The 22,320-nt window shown below is 38.9% G+C and overlaps 1 non-coding gene across 1 annotated transcript; it reads left to right on the top strand.

Moving 5' to 3' along the window:
- Nucleotides 1–3,354: 3,354 nt before the first annotated feature.
- TRNAE-UUC (transfer RNA glutamic acid (anticodon UUC)) lies at nucleotides 3,355–3,426 on the top strand. Its single transcript has one exon. It is a non-coding gene; the product is annotated as a tRNA-Glu (tRNA).
- The last annotated feature ends 18,894 nt before the right edge of the window (nucleotides 3,427–22,320 follow it).

Below are 22,320 nucleotides of genomic sequence, written 5' to 3'. Positions count from 1 at the left end.
CAAGGGAATATTTCATGCAAAGATGGGCTTGATAAAGGACAGAAATGATATGGAACTAACAGAAGCAGAAGATATTAAGAAGAGGTGGCAAGAATACACAGAAGAACTGTACAAAAAAAATCTTCACGACCAAGAAAATCATGATGGTGTGATCACTGACCTAGAGCCAGACATCCTGGAATGTGAAGTCAAGTGGGCCTTAGAAAGCGTCACTATGAACAAAGCTAGTGGAGGTGATGGAATTCCAGTTGAACTATTTCAAATCGTGAAAGATGATGCTGTGAAAGTGCTGCACTCAATCTGCCAGCAAATTTGGAAAACTCAGCAGTGGCCACAGGACTGGAAAAGGTCAGTTTTCATTCCAATCCCAAAGAAAGTCAATGCCTAAGAATGCTCAAACTACCACACAATTGCACTCATCTCACATGCTAGTAAAGTAATGTTCAAAATTCATCAAGTTAGTGGTGCTCAAATTTAAGCAAGTATCAGATTTACCTGAAGGGCGTGTTAAACACACATTGCTGGGCTTGCCCATGAGAGTTTCTGATTAAGTAGGTCTGAGATGGAGCCTGAAATTGCAAATTTGTAACAGGTTCTGAAATGATGGTGCTAGTGTGGAAAATACACTTGGAGAACCATTGGCCTTGAGACATGAGAAGTAGATCACGAGAAAACCCTAGAAATCTCATAGCCACAAAAATCTTGGAATAAACTGCTGTTCTTGATTCTGTAGAATATGTTAAAATAGCAATCACTTTTTCAGATATCATTGACTCATCTATTTTAGACAGAATAGGTTCAGTGTTACAGCTGGGTCAGCTGAACCAAGTATTCATTAAAATTCATGTGCATAAAGAAACCTTCCATTCCAGAAAGTCATGGAGTATCCCCTTTATGACTCATTGGAAGGCAGGGATGCTGGACCAGATGAAGAGTTGTCAGCGAATATGTGAGTTGGTTGAAGTGTTTCTGCAAAGCTGTCATCACTTATTCTTTCTGCTTTGCCCAAAGCTGTAGATTGCATGAAAGTCTTACTTCTTCATGCTCATCAAAATGTTATAGAGTTGGTCTATAACCAGCTCTCTAGATTAGTACTAATGAGAGTAATTGTCTCAGATGATATTGTAATTCTAAGCATTAGTAATCCTAACAGGACTCCACTGCACTAGTGGGAGTTGGTCTGAGGGACCACCACCACAATTAGTGTCTTTGAACTTGCAAAATCCTTGGCTTTGAGCAATGAAAGTAAATATGTCTGCTTTGCTGGAATCAGGTACTAGATCCATTGTTTACTCACACACTGGAACTAACTACTGGCTCAGACAGTAAAGGATCTGCCAGCAATGCAAGAGACCCGGGTTCAATCCCTGGGTTGGGAAGATCCCCTGGAGAAGAGAATGGCTACCCACTCCAGTATTCTTGCCTGGAGAATCCTGTGGATAAAGAAGCCTGGTGGTCTATGGTCCACAGGGCTGTAGAGAGTCAGAAATGCCTGAGTTACTAACAGTTTCACACAAGGGTAATTCCCCTGCTTCTTCATTTGTTGCCAACTTAGATAACTTAGTGAATGGGGCATAAGTGAGACGAAGACTTAATGAAGGTATAAGTAGTGCTGGTGGCCAAATTTCCAGCTGAAGAAAAGGATATGAGGTGCAAGGATCTGTAGTCACTAATTTAACAAATGTTTATGTGCTAAAAGCTTTTCTGGGACTGAGAAAACATCAGCAAACAAGCCGAGATTCCTGCCTTCAAGTTGCTAACATCTTTAAACTGGAGAGGGTGGTGATAAAGGGGAATTTTGATAATGGATAAAGGACTCCAAGGGGCTTCCTAGGTGGCTCAGTAAGGAAAGAATCCACCTGCAGGGTAGGAGATACAGGAGATACAGGTTTGATCCCCAGGTGGGGAAGATCCCCTGGAGGAGGGCATGGCAACCCACTTCAGTATTCTTGCCTGGATAACCCCATGGACAGAGGAGCCTGGGAGGCTACAGTCCATGGGGTCACACAGAGCTGGAAATGGGTGAAGGGACTAAGCACACAGCACACAAGGGACTCCTTTTGTTTTTTGACATCTTGATAGGTTTTCCAACTTGGGGTAGGTAACAATTCTTTGTTTACATAGTAAAGTCATTTGGTCAAGTTTCAAAGTTTCCTGGATAAGAGCATGATCCATGAAGCTTACACGATGTCCTTGATTCTATTGGAATCAGTCTTGTACTAAATGTAGTAGGGAGCCACTTTTAAATCGACTGAATGCAAAAGTCTTATTTTCTGAAGAGATTCTGGACTCCGAAGAGATATGGGAAGTGGGAAGGGGATGGTGGACAGGGCCCAGTAGTGGGTGCGTGGTGCAGGAGCACAAGAGGGGTGATGCATATTCTTCAGTATGCAAGATCAGATTCTGAAGTAAAAATCTGGATTGAGGCAGTAGACTGCCCAGCGAAGGTTGTTATATGATGGAAGATGACAAAGATTTGTGCATGGGAATAAAATGCACCGAGATATGTTCTGGATGATTTCCAGAGACCATAGCTAATAGCCAAGGCTAGCTTTTATAAGCTTTTAGTGCATTCTCACTTTGGGCAAGAAAGATCCCTTTGAAGAGGCCAGAATGAAGCAAATATCCTCTGCCACATAAATGAGAAATAAAAGCAAGCAGATGTGAAGTAGCAGACGAGAAAATAGGATTTAATTGCTCTACTAAGAAATAGAATGAATGCATCGATATATTTATTGCACAATTAATATATGTGTATTACTCAGGTTCTCCAGAGAAACAGAACCAACAGGATGTGTGTGTATAGAAAGAAATTTATTACAAGAAATTGGCTTGCATGACTATGCAGACTGGGAAGTCCCAATATCTGCAGTCAGCAAATTAGACATCCAGGACAGCCACTGGCACAATTGCAGCCCAAGCCTGAGGGCCTGCGCCAGGAGAGTTGATGTTGTAAATTCCAGTCCAAAGGCTGACAGGATCGGGATCTGAGAAGAGCTGATGTTTAAGTCCAAAGGCAGGAAGAGATCAATGCTCCAGCTTATGCAGTCAGGCAGTAGGAGTTCCCTCATGCTCCTGGGAGGGTCAGCCTTTTTCTCCTACTTAAGCCTTCAACTGATTTGATGAGGCCCACCCACTGTAGGGAAGACAATCTGTTTTACTCAGCCTACTGATTCAAATGTTAACCAGATCAAAAACAACCTCAGAGACACACCCAGAAAAACATTTGACCAAATATCTAGGCACCCAGTGACCCAGTCAAGTTGACACATAAAATTAATCATCAAAATATTCCAGGACTGTATTAAGTGCTTTACCTCATTTAATGCTCCCAACAATAAAGAATCCAGGAATTCCCTGGTAGTCCAGTGGTTAGGACTCAGCACTTTCACTCCTGAGGCCCAGGTTCAATCCCTGCTTGAGGAAATAAAATCCCACAAGCCTTGTGGTGAGGCAAAAAAAAAAAAATCCAGTAATTATTCTAATTTTTGTATTAGTTGGAGTAACACTAGGTACCATAAGAAATAGACTTAAAACTTGAAAGTGATTTAAATACCATAGAAGTTAATTTCTTGCTCATATATCAATACACAGGATTCCTGATCAGCAGGCAGCTCTTCTCTCTTGTCATTCCATCTTTCTGTCAGTCCTCATTGTTATTATCTGCATCTAGCCAACAGAAGGGAGGAGGATGGGGAAATAAGGAAATAATCCACTTCTTATAAGCCTTGGCCCAGAAATGCTACATGCCATTTTCACAAACATTCCTTTGGTGAGAATTAGTCACCTACTCATACTATGATGAAAGAGCAGCAGAGAAATTTGTCCCTTCCTGGGGAAAACTCCATGCTCTGAACACAGTACTCAAACTTATGTTCATCTAGCTCTCTGCACAATCTGCTCCTCTAATGCCAAATATCTGTGGTCACCCTTCTTTGTACCCGTAGGACATGCTTACTGCTCCCCAGAAAAGTTAAGCCTCAGTACCATCCACTTTCTGCAGTCACCTCAACTCCACAATCTCTTGGTGATGCACGTTTCTCTTCACCAGGTCTCATGGTCTTCTTTAGGTCAGGCAGTCTACAAACTGAAAAAGAAAATGTGTAGTGGCAGAGCAGGGATAGGATATATGCCATCGAAGCTCTCATTTGGATAAAAAAAAGAATGGAAAATACAAGCTTTCAGTATTGCTGTCCTACCATTCTCTAGAGCAGGAATAAGCAAACTATAGCCAGTGGGCCAAATCTGAACTACTGCCTGCTTTTGTAAATCAAATGTTATGGAAACATAGCCATGCCCAGTCATTTATGTATTGTCTGTGGCTACATTATAATGGTAGACCTGAATGGTTGTAACAGAGATATTATGCCCTGAAAGCCTAAATTATTTGCTCTCTGAACTTGTACAGAAAATGTTTGCTGACCACTGCCCTAGGATCTAAAAATTGTCACCTGAATCCAGCTGGAAGAAGATGAAAGTGAGTGTGGAGAAGGTGCAGTACTTCTGAGAGCCCTGCTCTAGAAACACCATGCAGAAATTGCATTCATATTCCATCCTCACATGGCCTCATCTAGATGTGTGCGGAATAGAGAAATGTAGTCTGTGGCTTTGGATTGGAATGAAAACTGACCTTTTCCAGTCCTGTGGCCACTGCTGAGTTTTCCAAATTTGCTGGCATATTGAGTGCAGCACTTTCACAGCATCATCTTTCAGGATTTGAAATAGCTCAACTGGAATTCCATCACCTCCACTAGCTTTGTTCGTAGTGACGCTTTCTAAGGCCCACTTGACTTCACATTCCAGGATGTCTGGCTCTAGGTCAGTGATCACACTATCATGATTATCTTGGTCATGAAGATCTTTTTTGTATAGTTCTGTGTATTCTTGCCACCTCTTCTTAATATCTTCTGCTTCTGTTAGGTCCATACCATTTCTGTCCTTTATCAAGCCCATCTTTGCATGAAATGTTCCCTTGGTATCTCTAATTTTCTTGAATAGATCTCTAGTCTTTCCCATTCTGTTGTTTTCCTCTATTTCTTTGCATTGATCACTGAGGACGGCTTTTTTTTATCTCTCCTTGCTATTCTTTGGAACTCTGCATTCAGATGCTTCTATCTTTCTTTTTCTCCTTTGCTTTTCGCTTCTCTTCTTTTCACAGCTATTTGTAAAGCTTCCCCAGACAGCCATTTTGCTTTCTTGCATTTCTTTTCCGTGGGGATGATCTTGATCCCTGTCTCCTGTACAATGTCACAAACCTCAGTCCATAGTTCATAAGGCACTCTATCTATCAGATCTAGTCCCTTAAATCTATTTCTCATTTCCACTGTATAATCATAAGGGATTTGATTTAGGTCATACCTGAATGGTCTATTGGTTTTCCCCACTTTCTTCAATTTAAGTCTGAATTTGGCAATAACGAGTTCATGATCTAAGCCACAGTCAGCTCCTGGTCTTGTTTTTGCTGACTGTATAGAGCTTCTCCATCTTTGGCTGCAAAGAATATAATCGAACTGATTTCAGTGTTGACCATCTGGTGATGTCCATGTGTAGAGTTTTCTCTTGTGTTGTTGGAAGTGGGTGTTTTCTATGACCGGTGTGTTCTCTTGGCAAAACTCTATTAGCCTTTGCCCTGCTTCATTCCGTATTCCAAGGCCAAATTTGCCTGTTATTCCAGGTGTTTCTTGACTTCCTACTTTTGCATTCCAGTCCCCTATAATGAAAAGGACATCTTTTTTGGGTGTTAGTTCTAAAAGGTCTTGTAGGTCTTCATAGAACTGTTCAACTTCAGCTTCTTCAGCATTACTGGTTGGAGCATAGACTTGGATTACTGTGATATTGAATGGTTTGCCTTGGAAATGAACAGAGATCATTCTGTTGTTTTTGAGATTGCATCCAAGTACTGCATTTCGGACTCTTGTTGACCATGAAGGCTACTCCAATTCTTCTAAGGGATTCCTGCCCGCAGTAGTAGATATAATGGTCATCTGAGTTAAATTTAACCATTCCATTCCATTTTAGTTCAAAGAAAGGCAATGCCAAAAATGCTCAAACTACTGCACAATTGCACTTATCTCACACACTAGTAAAGTAATGCTCAAAATTCTCCAAGCCAGGCTTCAGCAATATGTGAACCGTGAACTTCCAGATGTTCGAGCTGGTTTTAGAAAAGGCAGAGATCAAATTGCCAACATCCACTGGATCATTGAAAAAGCAAGAGAGCTCCAGAAAAACATCTATTTCTGCTTTATTGACTATGCCAAAGCCTTTGACTGTGTGGATCACAATAAACTGTGGAAAATTCTGAAAGAGTTGGGAATACCAGACCACCTGACCTGCCTCTTGAGAAACCTCTATGCAGGTCAGGAAGCAACGGTTAGAACTGGACATGGAACAACAGACTGGTTCCAAATAGGAAAAGGAGTACTTCAAGGCTGTATATTGTCACCCTGCTTATTTAACTTCTATGCAGAGTACATCATGAGAAACCCTGGGCTGGAAGAAGCACAAGCTGGAATCAAGATTGCTGGGAGAAATATCAATAACTTCAGATATGAAGATGACACCACCTTTATGGCAGAAAGTGAAGAGGAACTAAAAGGCCTCTAGATGAAAGTGAAAGAGGAGAGTGAACAAGTTGGCTTAAAGCTCAACATTCAGAAAACAAAGATCATGGCATCTGGTCCCATCACTTCATGGGAAATAGATGGGGAAACAGTGCAAACAGTGTCAGACTTTATTTTTCTGGGCTCCAAAATCACTGCAGGTGGTGACTGCAGCCATGAAATTAAAAGACTCTTACTCCTTGGAAGGAACGTTATGACCAACCTAGAGAGCATATTAAAAAGCAGAGACATTACTTTGTCAACAAAGGTCCGTCTAGTCAAGGCTATGGTTTTTCCAGTAGTCATGTATGGATGTGAGAGTTGGACTATGAAGAAAGATGAGTTACAAAGAATTGATGCTTTTGAACTGTGGTGTTGGAGAAGACTCTTGAGAGTCCCTTGGACTGCAAGGAGATCCAACCAGTCCATTCTGAAGGAGATCAGCCCTGGGATTTCTTTGGAAGGAATGATGCTAAAGCTGAAACTCCAGTACTTTGGCCACCTCATGCGAAGAGTTAACTCATTGGAAAAGACCCTGATGCTGGGAGGGATTGGGGCAGGAGGAGAAGGGGATGAGAGGCTGGATGAGATGGCTGGATGACATCACTGACTCAATGGACGTGAGTTTGAGTGAACTCCGGGAGTTGGTGATGGACAGGGAGGCCTGGCATGCTGCAATTCATGGGGTCACAAAGAGTCGGACCCAACTGAGCGACTGAACTGAACTGACTCTGTGGCCCAGCAGCCACTTTGCCACTTTTCAATAACTCTGTTATACAAAGGGGAGTAAGAATGTTGGTGGAGAGCTGGTCAACCCATAATGCCCATGCTGTGGCTTATTCTAAAATTAAACTTTTAGTAACTTGGAAAGAAGTTCAAAAGAGAGAGGACATATGTATACCTATGGCTGAATCATATTGATGTATGGCAGAAGCCAACACAATATTGTAAAGCAATTATCCTTCAATTAAAAATAAAATTTTAAAAATGTTAGTAACTTGACTAATGACTTCAAATGTGTTTGGAGGTTTTATAACAAAATGGTTAACAATTCAGTCTCTAGAATCAGAAGGACCTGGTTTTGAAGAGTAAATGCTCAATAAATGTTATCAAAATATTCTTGCCTTCATGAAACAGTAGCTCTTGCTAGAGTTTAAAATTTACCTCCTAATCGGTAGCTTGGAATTTGTGAAATCCTGGTTTAGAGGTCTTTAAGTTCCCTTCCAATTCAGGAATGCTTTCATTCTACATATTTTTCTGGAGCTGTACTGTGTACCTGAGACTGTCTGAGGTGGTGGAGGGACAGATATTAATAAGACAATGCTCCAGCTCTTGCTATGTTTACAATCTAAAGAGGAAAACTGACATGGGATCAATGCCTTTTCTTAATACCTGGGGATAGGAACACTGAACTGGAAAGATCCACAAAGAGTTAAGAACTGTGGTGATTCCTGCTTGTCTGACAGCTTTCAGGGTGAACTCCTAAGCACCTAGGCGCTGCTGGCTCTGCTGTGCTTAGGTCCTGCTGGGCTTACCTGTCAAATTCTCCCATCAGTTGGGTCTTTCCTTTGGAATATACCCTTTGTCTTTAGTTCTTGACTTCCTCTTTGTTTATAGTCTTTGTCCTCTTAATCTTTCACTCTAAGTTTATTTTCCATTCTTGTATCACGCCAATCGTATTCCTTTGTTTTTAAATTTAAAAGTGATTGACAATTGACGCTTTATTCTAGAAAGTTTGTGAAAACCCCCAATCCTTTTTATTTCATTGGCCTTCTTCCCTTTATATGCCTTGGACCAGAATTTTAAAATCTAGTCTTTGGAACCCTGAGATAGCCATGGATATGGTCTGTGGAATCTCAGTGTTTGGCAAAAGTTGTTAATGTTTTTATTCCACTGATAAATTTAAAAATTAATGAAAGCATATTCTGACATCAAAATGATGACATTCTAACTGACCAGTTCCTTGCAAACCAAGTGCCTGAGTTGGGTTTGTATTTATGATTGTGTTTGCATCACATGGCATCATGGAGTGCTGCCTGACTGAAGGTTTCAATGTTATAACAGTAGAGGAAAGTGGTGAGAGCACTGGGTCATGTGAAATATAAGAGTGTGGATACAGAAAATCAAAAGAAGAAAAGAAACTGTACTGTAGCATCTGGTATCATGTTTACTTTATAAGTGGATGTATTGTTTGGTTACTAACCCGGAAAATTCATTAACAATAAATATGTCATGAAGTATTCATTATTTCACTAACTGGATTAAGTACCCATGCAGAGATCCATGTTTAATGCCACAATGTTAAAATTATCTTGAACAATTTACAGAACTGACACTCCATGACAATTGTTCTAGGACCATTGTTCACTGGAAGAGTTTTGATTCTACAGGAAGGTTGTTTATTCTGAATTAGGAAACAAAATCATACTTAGGGGAAAGCGTATTTTATCTTGCATTAGTATGGTTGAAGTCAAAATATGAAAGTCAATTATATATAGAACCTGACCTGAGGCGGCAACCTTGTATATTAAAGCCTACATTAGCAATGTAGTTGCAGAAACACAACCTCATATATCATATTAAATTAGTGCTGTTAATTTGAATTTTAATGATTTCACAGTTTTGTTAGTATGTAATTTGCAAACTTGCTTTTGTTTTTAGTTGGATAAAAGGTATGAGCATGTATTTCTTTTATATTCACATAAAATATGTGCATATTTTTACATTATGATAAAATAGTGTAAGGCAGCATGGGGAGAGGTGTATCTGCAGGCGTGCATGCCTTTCCATTTAAATTGAGAATACACATTATTCAAGTTTAGTAAACTACATTAAACAACCAACATACTTAGGACCTCAGGAATTCCAGGCTTTGAATCAGCACAGACTGTGAATGAAGGTTTTAATGTAGTTGAGAAAAAATGGGCAGAATAAGGACAGTATTAAGAATATTCATTGGAAGGACTGATGCTGAAGCTGACTTAGTAGAAAAGACCCTGATGCTGAGAAAGAATGAGGACAGGAGGAGAAGGGGATGGCAGGGGATGAGATGGTTGGATGGCATCATCAACTCAATGGACCTGAGTTTGAGCAAACTCCAGGAGATAGTGAAGGACAGGAAAGCCTGGCATGCTGCAGTCCATGGGGTTGTGACGAGTCAGACATGACTGAGTGATTGAACAACAGAATAATATTCCACTTGAACAAATGTCTAACTGATATTATTACTTTTTTGTAAGATTAAACTTGTTCTTATAAAATATTGGTGGTAACACATGGTAGGCTTATTTAATGCTTTACTTAACAAAATGTTACGATAAAATTATACCAGTTCAGGATGTTTCAAAGGGATGAACCCCTGCTTGTCTTGGTCCTCTGGAGCCCACTGTAATCTCTGATCCTCTGTCTCCAGTGTTCTGACACTGGGACCACTTGTTCAGTTCAGAACTTTTGACCTTAGGTGGCTGCCTCAACCACACAGGAGCTTGTAAACCAGTGATTACAAGATAGTGGATTCCCTTGTAACTTAGACAGGTAGTTGGTCAGTTAATAGAAAAATATTAATTAAAACAGGTTATTTAAAGTATGATACACACATAGTCATTTTTTTCTCACTTAATACAAATAATGTATGTTAATTCACCAGTATTTGACATTTTTTTCTTGTTTTTAATTGAAGCATAGCTGGTTTGCAATGTTGTGCTAGTTTCTGGTGTATAGCAAAAAGATTCAGTTATATATATACATAACTGAATATATGTATATATATATATATATCTGAATCTTTACACACTAGTAAAGTAATGCTCAAAATTCTCCAAGCCACACTTCAGCAATATGTGAACCATGAACTTCCAGATATTCAAGCTGGTTTTAGAAAAGGCAGAAGAACCAGAGATCAAATTGCCAACATCCACTGGATCATTGAAAAAGCAAGAGAGTTACAGAAAAACATCTATTTCTGCTTTATTGGCTATGCCAAAGCCTTTGACTGTGTAGATCACAATAAACTGTGGAAAATTCTGAAAGAGTTGGGAATACCAGACCACCTGACCTGCCTCTTGAGAAACCTCTATGCAGGTCAGGAAGCAACAGTTAGAACTGGACATGGAACAACCAACTGGTTCCAAAGAGGAAAAGGAGTTCGTCAAGGCTGTATATTGTCACCCTGCTCCTTTAACTTATATGCAGAGTACATCATGAGAAACACTAGGCTGGAAGAAGCACAAGCTGGGATCAAGATTTCTGGGAGAAATATCAATAACTTCAGATATGAAGATGATACCACCCTTACGGCAGAAAGTGAAGAGCAACTAAAAAGCCTCTTGATGAAAGTGAAAGAGGAGAGTGAACAAGTTGGCTTAAAGCTCAACATTCAGAAAACAAAGATCATGGCATCTGGTCCCATCACTTCATGGCAAATAGATGGGGAAACAGTGTCAGACTTTATTTTTCTGGGCTTCAAAATCACTGCAGATGTGATTGCAGCCATGAAATTAAAAGATGCTTATTCCTTGGAAGGAAAGTTATGACCAACCTAGACAGCATATTAAAAAGCAGAGACATTACTTTGTCAGCAAAGGTCCGTCTAGTCAAGGCTATGGTTTTTCCAGTAGTCATGTATGGATGTAAGAGTTGGACTATAAAGAAAGCTGAGCAGAGAAGAATTGATGCTTTGGACTGTGGTGCTGGAGAAGACTCTTGAGAGTCCTTTGGACTGCAGGGAGATCCAACCAGTCCATCCTAAAGGAGATCAGTCCTGGGCGTTCATTGGAAGTACTGATGTTGAAGCTGAAACTCCAATACTTTAGCCACCTGATGCAAAGAGCTGACTCATTGGAAAAGACCCTGATGCTGGGAAAGATTGAGGGGAGGAGGAGAAGGGGACGACAGAGGATGAGATGTTTGGATGGCATCACCAACCCAATGGACATGGGTTTTGGTAAACTTTGGCAGTTGGTGATGGACAGGGAGGCCTGGTGTGCTGCAGTTTATGGGGTCGCAAAGAGTCGGACACAACTGAGTGACTGAACTGAATTGAACAAGATATTGAAAACAGTTTCCTGTGCTATACAGTAGAATCTTGTTATTTATCTATTATAAATATAATGGTGTGTATCAATTAATTCTATGCTCCTAATTCCCTCTATTCCCTCTTTTCCCTTTAGCAAACATATTTTATTATCTGTGAATCTATTTCTGTTTTGTAAATGAGTTTACTTGTATCATTTTTTTCTTTTTTAAAACTGAAGTACAGTTGATTCACAATGTTGTGTTAGTTTCAGGTGTACAGCAAGAACTAAAGAGCCTCTTGATGAAAGTGAAAGAGGAGAGTGAAAAAGTAGGCTTAAAGCTCAACATTCAGAAAACTAAGATCATGGCATCTTGGTATATATAACATATATATGTTAACATATATAGATACATACATAACATATATCTTAACATATATATACATACCATATATCTTAACATATATGTGTGTGTGTGTGTGTGTATATATATATATATATATATATATATTCTTTTCCATGTCCTTTTCTCCTGTAGTTATTGCAAAACATTGAGCGTAGTTCTCTGGTTCTCTGTGTTATGTAGTAGGTCACTGTTGGCTATCTATTTTATATATAGTATATTATAGTTTGGACTCCACATATAAGTGATATGATATTTGTCTTTCTCTGCGGACTTCATTTAGTATGATAATCTGTAAGTCTGTCCATATCACCAAAATTTTGATATGGAGTCCCCAAAAGTATGGTCCCATCACTTAGTGTATAAATACATCCAGTTTCAAATTCTTTAAAGTGGAGCAGGAATTTATAGGCATTTTCCATCAAGCTGAGTGCAAGATAATGTCTGATTCCCTTACCCAGTTTTTAAAAAATAATAATGTCACATCTATTCCCACAGGGTCTTTTTAGTGGCTTGGCCTTACTAATAGTTTCTAAATCATCCATTTTTCCCCCTTAGAAATGACCCTTTTGTGCCTATATTTTATTAACATACCCAATAGTTAAAATATAATATTGAGATAACAAGTATAGTTGGACTCGCTAGCCTAAAACAAACAAACAAGCAAAAAACCAGCAAGTTATTTTTACCAGCAAAACAGGTTTATTAAAAAACAGTAGTTTCAGAATTGCAATGCAACTATGGTGAACCACAAGCAAGTCTAGGTAAAACTACTAAAGAGGAAAATCTTTTATAAAGGAGAAGAATAAGTTGGGAGGGGCTATGATAAATAAAAGGTCCATTGCAGGAAACTGGAAGTTTGAAGTATAATGGCTTTTCATTGGCTGAGTTGTGATAGTGTCTCATTGGCTGAGCTGTTGCCAGGCAAGGAAAAATTTTTTTTCTTCCTCCAGCTTGGTCCTCCAGAACATGCAAAGTATGTCTCCTCCTGTTGGGATCTGTATTAATGTTGAGTGGTCCCCGCTTCCAGCCTCCCAACTCCATGAAGTTTCCTTTTATTAATTTTCACAGATTAAGGGGCTTTGGGAATTAACCCAACTGACTTGGTAAGCAAATAGCTCAACTGATGTGAATATTGTGAAGGCAAATTGAAGAGTAGAATCTTTTAAGCATTAAGTGTCATAAGCATCAGTCAGCATGTTTCACAGACAGAATAGAGAGCATCATGACCGTTTAACCTGGTTAAATGGAAGTCAGTTCTTTTTTTTTTTAAGCTTCTATTTTACAAGATATAGTGTGAAAAAGATTTAAGTACAAAATGCTGTGGAGGCCCAAAGAAGGGAGCTACTAAGTACCTATGATTCTAGATCTTTTCAACCCCTTATAAAATCCCAGAAATAAAAAAAATAACTTTTAACAATTTTATTTCAATATCTTCACTAATTCTAATATCAGTGAATTATTCTAACATAAAAGGTTAATCTGGATTTATATATTTTTTCTTAAATGGGGGGGCACTGTGTACTATATAGTTTTGAAAGATCAATAATTAATACATCAATTGTTGTTTTAAGTTATCTGATGTCCTGTGTTGTGAAGAGTTAGAATTCCCAATAAAGATTTTTCATCTTGGCAGAAAGGGCAAATTCTGTGCTCAAACCATAAAACATTGGTTTTATCTTCTGGAGTATTCAGGTACCTCTTCTCCCTTATCTATCCCTGGTACTGATCGAGTCTCTTCACCTCAGTCTTCCCTCCTGGATCCAATTTTTATTGGTCTCTCCTTTATCAGAAGTCCTAGAGCCCTGTACCGTTTAATGATACCCTTCTTGGATCATTCACTGCCATTCCATGTGTTTATGCCTTTTCTTTTTACAGCTGACTGCAGGTCTCTTGGCAGAGGATCAAAGCTCCCAGGTCTTTTTTCTGTTCTTAGCACCTTTACATCGCAGGTACAAATAATTGCTTGTTGAGTTGAATGGAAACAACCAGCAGGCTGCTAAACGAAGACTGCAGGTATATTTCATAAAGTGACTAGACTTCTCTGAGGCATTATTAAATATTTATTCGGTAGCAGATGCTGTGAAGGCTAGATCAGAAGCACAGGTAACAACTGGCATGTGACGTGGGGGTGAGGGCCAGTCTTGTAAGACTGAACACTTGACCTGTGGAATCCGATGTTCTCTCCCAGTAGATGGTGTTAGAACTGAAATGAGTTCTGAGACACTCAGTTGGTGTGTGAAAATTGCTTGGTGTCATGTGGGAGACCCCCATTTCCACCCTACACATGCTCGATTGATATCAGAACTTAATATCTCTTTCCCATCTGGTCATCTAGTACAGAGTCTTTGTAATTTTACCTCCTCTAAGGTTCTTTAAGACCATTATTCCTCCCACCCCAACACACCCAAGCACACATCATGCTTTCCTCTCTTTCCCAGTCCAAGAAACTCTCATCAGAAATGTTCAGAGACAGTATCATCTGCCTCTCACTCCTCTCTATTTTCTGTTTTATCCTTGTTGCAGGTTGGATATTGAAACTGACACTGTGTGCAGAATGTTTATTAGGTGTGTCCTTCTGGGTTCCATACTTGTGACAAGGAAGGAGAGAGGTGGGATTTGACTCAGAAGTGAAGACAAGCTTCTTTGTAACCTGACAGCCTTGCCTTGTGCCGCAGGGGAAACTCTGGATCTAAAATGGCTGGTCAAAGGGTCCTGGCATTGAGACAAAAGGACCAAATCATTGAACTCCTGCCTTTATCCACCCTTCGAAGTAGACTGTCTCACAAAGGTTGTGACCTTGAGTGAGGTAGTTCTCTGTCGCTGGGCAATTCCTGAAGGAGCTGACAGCTGAAGGCTCTCAACTCATAGCACTTCCAGCTGCAGGAGACACAAGTCCTGTCTTGGAGGGAGATCTAAGGCGTAGCCCAGTTCCATCACAATGGTTAACAGTTAAATGCTATGTCCTTAGGAACTTCTCTTTCTCAAAGGTCTTTTTTTTTTTTTTTTTTGAGTATAGTTGATTTCTAACATTGTGTTCATTTCAGGTGTACAGCAAAATGATTGAGTTATACATATCGTCATTCTTTTTCAGATTCTTTTTTTCATATAGGTTATTACAGAATATTGAGTAGAGTTCTCTGTGCTATACAGTAAGTCCTTGTTGGTTCAGTTCAGTTCAGTCACTCAGTCGTGTCTGACTCTTTGTGATCCAATGGACTGCAGCACGCCAGGCTTCCCTGTCCATCACCAACTTCCGGAGCTGTTCAAACTCATGTCCATCGAGTCGGTGATGCCATCCAACCATCTCATCCTCTGTTGTCCCTTTCTCCTCCTATTCTAAATCTTTTCCATTGGTTATCTATTTTATATATAGTAGTGTGTGTATGTTAATTCCAAGCTCATAGCCCTCCTTCCCACAGTTCCCTTTTGGTAAAAACATAAGTTTGTTTTCTATATCTGTAAGTCTGTTTCTGTTTTGTAAATAAGTTCATTGTATCATTTATTTAAATTAAATTTCACATATCAAAGGTCTTTTCTTAGTTAAAAAAAGAAAAACTAAACATTTGTAAATCCTTTTTCTTTATATCCATGCCATAAAAAAATTTTTTTATCAAGGTAGTATGAATATCTCTTCATGACCAGAAGAAAGATCCATATAAGGATGTGCTTAAAAAGGCAAAACTTTTCCAGAGATCAGTATTTCAAGACAGGGTAGAGAAACATTCTCTTTTCTAGTCAAAATAATTTAATTTGAATCCAGATTTCTTTTATTTTGTTTATTTGCTAGTTTGCTATTCCTAAGGCCTTGCTTTGGCTTAATTTTCATTCTAAACTATGAAAGAGTCCAGGGTTTTGTAAATTTGTCCTGCAATCTATGACAGAGCTGAGAGTCATGTTAAAATGGTCTCCATCTTAGATAAAAATCCAATCTCCCCAAATAAGAACTTCAAATCTTCCATTTAAGAGAGTCACCTAACCCCAATGCCAGATCTGACCTGATTCGTGAGCAGTCTCAATGTAGGTTTCAATTCCAGATGTCTTGCTCAGTAGCAAAAAGAAGATATCATCCAGTTGAATTACATTTTAATATTTTCTATTCATACTGAATACTTTGGGTTTAATAGCAGAGCATAAAAGTCCAACTCAGCTGAAATATGAACTACCATTTGTTATTATCAATACTGTATATCATCATTACCGGCCTCATATTTCAAGAGGACAGCTGGTACTTGCAAGGTCAATGGCAATTTTATATAAAAACCCCAAATGAAAGGACTACAGAGATCAAAGATTTGAGACAATCATACACAGAATAATTGCCATATGCTAACTCATCCATTCCAAAAATTGGGTTTTTATTTTTGGTATCTATGATAGAGAGATGGGAGGGAATTGAAAAGGAGGATTTAGTAAAAAGCTATCAATAAAAGACTGTACTCTCCAACATAAGTCGAACATTCCATAAGAAAAGTTGCTAGGGAGAAATACACCCAGATAATCGTTGCTACTGAATGTCCCACTCCCTGTTGGTAAATGCATTTTGAGAAAACTTGATGCTAATATAGAACAATTCAATTATACAGCAGGATAGTAATGGTCTCACAGACTGATGAAAACAAATCAAAATCAACTCAGTGGTACCAAGGAATAGATGTTGGCATGCTGCGGTTGGCTTTCAGTGACCTTGGTGTATTCACAATTAATGGAAGAGGAATGCCAGACTTTCAAAGCTTTTTGATTTTTCAGAACTAAACAGCAATCAAAGTTATCATAGCCATGACTGAAAAATCTCACTTTTTCTTGCTTTAGGGGAATAATGGAGTTATTATGAGAAATTATCCAAATCCAAGATATTCAGCCCAAATGATGCCAGCATGTATTTCAAAGATTTTGATTCTGTGCTTGAATGGAATCAAATGACACAGGCATTTGGCAGCAACAGGAGGAGACACAGGATGCTCCCAATTATTTCAGCTTTCCATGTGGCTCACCCCACACATTTACCTCCATTTTGAAGTCATCAGCTAAAGCTGTTTAGAGAGCATTGGGGAAGGGAAAGAGTGACTAGGCTAGAAAAATGGAGAACATTGCCAGGACATAGGAAAACAATGTAATAAGCGAGGGTTTATTTCAAGCCCCTATAATTTCTCTACTGGACATTTTCTTGCCTTGATAATATTTGATCCCTCCTTTCAGGCTTCATGAGTATTTGTGCTCATTCTTTGGACCTCACCTCCATTTTCTTGTCAAACTCATGTTTTGGTTTGCTAGGAACTTGGAAAGACACGCATATGTAAATGTCTGTTTTATGGATATTTTATTTTGCTGAAAACATTAAATAAAAGGGATGAAAACTGAGTTATTCCCAACTTATGTCAGAGATTCAGCAGTGCCAACACAGCTGAGTCTGCTCCAGATTACAACTACTTTATTATTGAGATTATGATCACCTTGAAGTGAAGTCAAGTGAAAGTCACTAAGTCATGTCCGACTCTTTGCAACCCATAGACTATACAGTCTATGGAATTCTCCAGGCCAGAATACTGGAGTGGGTAGCTGTTCCCTTCTCCAGGGGATCTTCCCCCAGATAGTCACACCTAGGATATGGGAGTGCATGATAGAAGGTGACAGTCAAGTGTTCTCCTACTTATTATGCATTAATGGGCACAAAGGCTCTGTTACTGCAGGTAACTCCTTCCACCCTGAAATTTTTTCCCCTGTAGCTCCTTTTGACACCCTCATTTCAAATTATCTTAAATTATACTCGGATGCCCTGTTTCAGCATCCAGTCCAGCCCCAGTCCCATCATGTACATCACACATTCCCAACAATGGGATAAACACTTGTTTGCTGAGTCTCCAGGAACTGTAAGTTACATTGCATGATCATTGTTTTCTACAGCCCACCTATTCAGCCCCCCTCCACTGCTGATGGCAACACCAGAAATCAGTTCTTCCTTGTCTCTGTCCATGTATTCTCATGGTAAATAGTCTATAATGGGCAATTTGAAATTAAATGTAAATTCAATACAGAGTTACCCCTCTAACACATCTTTGCATTTTTAAAAAACTATTTTATATTGGAGAATAGCCAAGTAACAATGTTGTGATCGTTTCAGGTGCACAGCAAAGTGGTGCAGCCATTCACATGCATGTATTCATTCTTCCCAAAACTCCCCTCCCATCCAGGCTGCCATGTGACATTAAGCAGAGTTCCCTGTGTTATACAGCAGGCCCTTGTTGGTTATGCATTTAAAATATAGCAGTGTATACATGTCAATCACAAACTTCCTAACTATCCCTTTTCTCTACCCTTCCCTCCTGGCTGGTAACCATAAATTCATTCTCTAAGCCTGTGATCTGTTTCTTCTTACAATGGAATATCATCCAGCCATTAAGAAGAATCAATGCCATTAGCAGCAAAGTGATGGGCCTAGAGATTGTCATACTGAGTAAAGTAAGTCAGACAGAGAAAGAAATATCATATGACATCCTTTAGGTAAAATCTAAAAAGAAATAATACAAATGAACTTAAATATTTATAAAACATCTTTGCATTTTAAAAGTAAAAGCTTTGTTTCTTTTTATGGCATTGCATATACCCACAAGCAGAAGAGTGAGGTAGGTGTGTCTATGCACAGGGAAGTGTGTGGAGGGGAAATAGGTGCTGATGGATGACTTCCCTAAGCCTATGTATGTCTTGGGGTTGGCCCAACTTACCCCAGACTCAGAACAGGCACCTGTGAATGAGTTACAATGTACTTGTATATTTATTGACAACAAAAAAATGATGACTTTTGCTGTTTTTCTCATTGGCAGTAATCACTGTTTAACATACTACATATATTTTATCTATTTACCTACTTTATTTTCTCTGTCCCTACTGGAATATATTACCATTGCCTAGACCAGTGCCTTGTATATGTTCAGTTCAGTTCAGTTCAGTTCATTTCAGTCGCTCAGTCGTATCTGACTCTCTGCAACCCCATGAATCGCAGCACACCAGGCCTCCCTGTCCATCACCAACTCCCGGAGTTCACTCAAACTCACGTCCATCGAGTCAGTGATGCCATCCAGCCATCTCATCCTCTGTCGTCCCCTTTTCTTCCTGCCCCCAATCCCTCCCAGCATCAGAATCTTTTCCAATGAGTCAGCTCTTTGCATGAGGTGGCCAAAGTACTGGAGTTTCAGCTTCAGCATCATTCCTTCCAAAGAACACCCAGGGCTGATCTCCTTTAGAATGGACTGGTTGGACCTCCTTGTAGTCCAAGGGACTCTCAAGAGTCTTCTCCAACACCACAGTTCAAAAGCATCAATTCTTCGGCGCTCAGCCTTCTTCATAGTCCAACCCTCACATCCATACATGACCACTGGAAAAACCATAGCCTTGACTAGATGGACCTTTGTTGGCAAAGTAATGTCTCTGCTTTTGAATATGCTATCTAGGTTGGTCATAACTTTTCTTCCAAGGAGTAAGCATCTTTTAATTTCATGGCTGCAATCACCATCTGCAGTGATTTTGGAGCCCAAAAAAATAAAGTCAGCCACTGTTTCCGCATCTATTTCCCATGAAGTGATGGGACCAGATGCCATGATCATGTTGAGCTTTAAGCCAACTTTTTCACTCTCCACTTTCACTTTCATCAAGATCAAGAGGCTTTTTAGTTCCTCTTCACTTTTCTGCAAGAAGGGTGGTGTCATCTGCATATCTGAGGTTATTGAGATTTCTCCCAGCAGTCTTGATTCCAGCTTGTGCTTCTTCCAGCCCAGGGTTTCTCATAATGTACTCCACATATAAGTTAAAGAAGCAGGGTGACAATATACAGCCTTGACGTACTCCTTTTCCTATTTGGAACCAGTCTGTTGTTCCATGTCCAGTTCTAACTGTTGCTTTCTGACCTGCATGTAGGTTTCTCAAGAGGCAGGTCAGGTGGTCTGGTATTCCCAACTCTTTCAGAATTTTCCAGTTTATTGTGATCCACACAGTCAAAGGCTTTGGCACAGTCAATAAAGCAGAAATAGATGTTTTTCTGGAACTCTCTTGCTTTTTCTATGATCCAGCGGATGTTGTCAATTTGATCTCTGGTTCGTCTGCCTTTTCTAAAACCAGCTTGAACATCTGAAATTTCACGGTTCATGTATTGCTAAAGCCTGGCTTGGAGAATTTTGAGCATTACTTTACTGGTATGTGAGATATATAAAAATGTAGTATTCATATAAATAATTTATTCAAAAGTTTAAACTATCATATATGTTAGATATATGACATTTTTATACATACTTTTATCAGTTATGTGTGTTGTAATTTTTTTCCTACTCTGTGCACATCTTTTCACTGTTTCTATGATGGTTTTGGTTAATAGAAGTTCTTAATTTTAGTATGTAGTTAACTCTTGGACAACATGGGTTTGAACAGCATGGGTCCACTTACACAGAAATGTTTTTCAATAAATATGTACTATGGGTCTTCCTTGACAATCCAGTGGTTAAGACTTTGTACTTTCACTGCAGGGGATGCAGTTTCTATCCCTGCATGTAAGATCCTACATGCCATGTGGCATGGCCAAAAAGGAAAAAATCTACTGCAGTACTACATGATCTCTGTTTGCTTGAATGCTTCCTCCTTAGATGGAGGAAATCTGGGTATAGATAGCTGATTGTAAAATTATATGTGGATTTTTTACTGCATGGGGAGTTGGTATCCCTAAACCCTTAGCTGTTCAAGGGTCAACAGTGTTGGATTTAATTATTTTCCTTTAGGAGTATTAATAATTGTGTATAGTTAGATGATTCCTTCCCTCTTTCAAAGCTATGAAGATATTCTTTGTTAATGTTTTGGAGTTTTCCTGGTGGCTCACTGGGTAAAGAATCCTCCTGCAATGCAGGAGACATAGGAGACATGTGTTCAATCTCTGGGTCAGGAAGATCCCCTGGAGGAGGGCATGGCAACCCACTCCAATATTCTTGCCTGAAGAATCCCACAGACATAGGAGCCTGGAGGCCTACAGACCATGGGGTTGCAGAGTTGGACACAACTGAAGCAACCGAGCAGCAGCAACATGTTGACATTTTAAAGCATTATTGGGTTTCTCCTTCAACTATAGGTCTTTAATTTTGCATATGATGTGAAGTAAAGGATTAATTTTCTTAGCAATTGTTTAGCTTCATGATTGAATATTGCAATATTCTCAGTGATTGGCAGTGCTTCTTACTGTGTGTGTGTGTGTATATATATATATATATATACATATACATATATATATATATCAAGCATACATATATACTAGCAGCTATTTTAAAAATTTTCATTATAGTGTATTTACAATGTGATAATTTCTGCTGTACAGCAAAGTGACTTAGTTATACATATTATTTTTCATATTCTTTTCTATTATATTTTATTATAGGATATTAGATATAGTTCCTGGTGCTATATAGCAGGACCTTGTTTATCCATCCTATGTATAATCCTTATCATCTTTTATATATTTGCAGCTATTTTTATACTTACAGCTTTTTTTTGGCTCTATTTGTCCTACTGGTCTAAATATCTTTCCCACCCTTTTACATTAAGTATTGCTATCTGATAGAGTAAGTCCTCCTACTTAATTTTTCTTTTTCAAGAGGTCATGATACTTTTAGCTCTTTGTATTTTCATATAAATATAATAATAGCTTATATTAATACAGCCCCCCCAAGACATCTATTGAGATTTTACTAGAATTACATCGAATCTATAAATCAATTAAGGGAGGTTTGAAATCTTAATAATATTGAGTCCTTTCAGGAAATGGATTCAAATTGCATTTTCAAACAGGTAGATAATGAATAGAAGAGATGGGAGGATAAATGAATGGGATGGACATATAGACAAATGGATGAATTAACAGATAGATGAGTTCTTTGCTAAAGTTACTTAATATCCAATGTAACTGACCATAAACAAGTCACTTTATTAGTTCTCTAAATAACAGATGAGATGATTGCCAGTACTGTTCCAATTCTAAGTTGATTCTCTGGTAAGATGATATGGCCTTAGGTTTTATACTTCAAGTCTGGGGCCTCGATAGTAAAGACCTTCATTAGCACATGGGATAGAAGCAGTGATAATGAGCATCTCTGTGACTCACTTAAGATCTACTATCTTAAATTCTTGATCATTTTCACCACAATTTGTAACGCAATAATATTTTTTTCAGAAAATCAATTTTGGCTCTGTTGATTCTTTCTCCTGTATGTTTATTTTCATTATCATAAATTTTTGCTCTTTATTCTACTTCTGTTTTCTTTTTCCTTTGGGT

The sequence above is a fragment of the Bos taurus genome, chromosome 5, assembly GCF_002263795.3.
Source record: "Bos taurus isolate L1 Dominette 01449 registration number 42190680 breed Hereford chromosome 5, ARS-UCD2.0, whole genome shotgun sequence".
Taxonomy (NCBI): Eukaryota; Metazoa; Chordata; class Mammalia; order Artiodactyla; family Bovidae; genus Bos; species Bos taurus.
The sequence above is the reverse complement of the archived record's forward strand: the minus strand, read 5'-3'. Positions and strand labels throughout refer to the sequence as shown.